The 3,181-nt window shown below is 40.2% G+C and overlaps 1 pseudogene; it reads left to right on the forward strand.

The window, feature by feature from the left end:
* Positions 1-2,274: 2,274 nt before the first annotated feature.
* Positions 2,275-2,939, forward strand: LOC124231812 (methyl-CpG-binding domain protein 3-like 1; annotated as a pseudogene).
* The last annotated feature ends 242 nt before the right edge of the window (positions 2,940-3,181 follow it).

Here is a 3,181-nt window from a genome sequence, read left to right on the forward strand (position 1 = left end):
ATCTAGGATGGAAAGCAGCCATCATCCAGAAGGTGGTTTCTCCTTCCATCTTACTTCATCCTCCCTGCTTCCAGTAATCCTCATATGGGAATGGGGTAGTTTCACTGAACTTGTCTACAATATTCAAATGGTCTTATATGGTGGTTTTTTTTCACTAGAGTATAACTGACATATAACATTATGTTAGTTTAAGTCATACAATATAATGACTCAATATTTGTATATATTGTGAAATGACTGAAAGACAGTAAGTCTAGTTAACATCTGTCCCCATAAACAGTTACATTTTTTTTTCTTTGTGATGAAGTTATGGTGTGTTTTAGGATGCAGAAGAATCAACGGCAATGTCATATTTTTCTGCATACAGTTTGATGAATTTGGTCATAACTATATGTATTTGGACCCATGAGATCATCACTACTGTCAAGGCCATAAACATATCCACCACCTCCCAAAGTTTTCTCCCACTGTTGTTATTACTATTATTCTTCTGTGGGAGGAACACAACATAATATCTACTTTACTAACACATTTAAGTATACAATATAGTATAGTCAGCTATAGGCACTATGCTGTATCATAGAAATCTAGAACTTATTTATCTTGTCTAACTATCCTCAGACTATCAGTTTCCCATTTCTCCATCTCCCAACCCCTGGCAACCACCATTCAAATTATTGCTTCTAGGAGTTTTACTATTTTTGATTCCATATATAAGTGAGATGGAACAGTATTTGTCTTTGTCTGCCTTATTTCACTTAGCAAAAAGTCCTCAGGTCCATCCATGTTGTCACAAATGGCAGGAATTCCTTCTTTTTTAAGACTGAATGATATTCCATTGTATATACATACACCACAAATTCTTTATCCATTCATCCATCGATGACATTTAGGTTGCTTCCGTATCTCAGCTATTGTGAATTATGCTGCAGTGAACACGGGAATGCAGGTATCTCTTTAAGGCCCTGATTTCAATTCCTTTGGACATATACTCAGAAGTAGGATCGCTGGATCATATGCTAGTTTTAAGTTTTGGAGGAACCGCCATACTGTTTTCCATAATGGCCTTATTAGTTTACATTCCCACCAACAGTTCACAAGGATTCCCTTTTCTCCACATTCTCACCAACATTTGTTACCTTTAGTTTTTTTGATAATAGCCATCCTAAGAGATCTGAGGTGATACCTCATTGTGGTTTTGATTTGCATTTCCCTCATGATTAATGACGTTGAACACCTTTTCATATACCTATTAGCCATCTGTATGTCTTTGGAAAAATGTCTATTCTGGTCCTTCGCCAAATTTTTAATCAAGTGACTTGTTTTGCTATTAAGCCAACACATAAGAAAAGAGAAAATTTCCAGGCATTACGGATGCTTCCTAGTTGATGCAGGTGACTTTGGATTTACAATGTTATCAAAATATCATGTTTTGTGCTTTTACTTCAGCAGTTATTATAAGACTAGCTATGGTATGGCAGATAATTAGGATCTTCCAGGTTTGAAGTCTTACAACATAAACACAATGAGTGTGAAAGAATTTTTGATTATTTCAAGGGAATTACTGAGATCATAATCAATCCATGGAATCTTGGATTCATAGGTACAAAAGGAAATTAAGGTGAGGATATGGTGATTTGGCATCACTTTCAATCTTGAGGAATAGGTATCTACTGTCTGAGTCTTTGAATAAAGATAATGGAAATCAGGGATTTGTGGTGGGTGAATACATTTTCTGAATTACTTATTTTTGAAAATGACTATTTGGGTTATGTAAACATTAGGAATATGGGAGTGAGCCACTAAGAGTGGGCTGGTTGATAACGTCTCTATTGATTTAAGCCATAAAGGAGCTATGAACACCAAGTGGTCAATGTTAACCAAATGAGTAGTCAAAAAACACAGAAATGGTGAGATGTAGGATTTAGGAAAAGACTGGGGACCATGTGTCCTAACAGGGAGTACCAGGACTTGTGCACTTGAGATTGTCAAGGACAAAAATAGAGGAAAATCACACTCAAACAAGGAGGAAGTGTTACAAGGTGATGGAGGAGAAATGATCTAGAGTGGTCCTGAGTTTTGACCTTGAGCTTTCTATTCGTGACCCAAATTGGCTTGATGAAGTCCCAGGACACAGGTCAGATCTATCCCCAGAGAGAAAGAGGGAAGGTGGAAGTACAAAACAGGCAAGATAACTGTCCTAAGAAAGCAAGCTTCATTTATCATTTATATCCAACTCCATGATTTATTTTTAGAGGCAAGAGAAAAAGAAGTATGATAGTCAAGACTTCACAGAGGAAGCAGCATTACTGTGGGAACCAACCCAACTCAAAATCTGGTTTAAGCATCTCCATCCCTCTGAGGATGTGCAGTTACATACTTAAGAGGCTGGTTACTAGAATTCCATCCCTTCTTGGCACTGAGGGATCACTAAGAGGACACCTTGGACCAGCCCAAGTGGCTCTGCTGGAAGGAGAGACTGCAAGGACTCCAGGCCTGCACCAGTGCAGGAACTGGTAAGTCCTTTGGATCTTGCCAAAGCCTTGCAAAAACTTGTGCCTAGTTTCACACGTGAATTGCTGCCAGCTGTGCTTGCAGGTGGTCTGCACTCCAGCCCCATGCCCACCCCTGCCCAGTCTTCAGATTTGACAGGGATGATTCCGGGAGTAGGTCTGGGCATCCAACAGCTCCAGTGCAAACAATTTCTGGCGACTGAGGAAGATCTCAGGAAAAAGGAAAGGATGGTGAAGATGGCAAGAGAAAGACCCGTGGTATTGGTGATTGTGGACAGACTCAATAGTAAGGCAGAGAAAGTGAGGGGCCAAGAAGGATGTCCTAACACTATGAAAGAGACAGAGGATAGTGCAGATGAAATGGAGCATCACACTTTATTGATGTCTCTTTGCAGTGTCCCTAATGTTTTCTTGCTGAGCTCTTGAAACTTTAAAATATACTGATACACTTCTCTGGAAGTTGATCACATTATTCTGGAAGGTAGACAGCCAAGTCCATCAGAAACAGCCCCCTCAGCCCATAACTAGCCCCCATCACCAAACCCCCTCACATTGCACTACTGTCAGAGCCCAACAGGGGGCAGGTACTTCCAGAAATAGGACTTGGACCTGGGCCAGGCTCTGGGCTCCAGAGCAGGGGGGTCAGGGAAGATGAGGCCAAATACTTT

This window comes from Equus quagga, chromosome 22 (genome assembly GCF_021613505.1).
Source record: "Equus quagga isolate Etosha38 chromosome 22, UCLA_HA_Equagga_1.0, whole genome shotgun sequence".
In the NCBI taxonomy this organism is placed as follows: domain Eukaryota; kingdom Metazoa; phylum Chordata; class Mammalia; order Perissodactyla; family Equidae; genus Equus; species Equus quagga.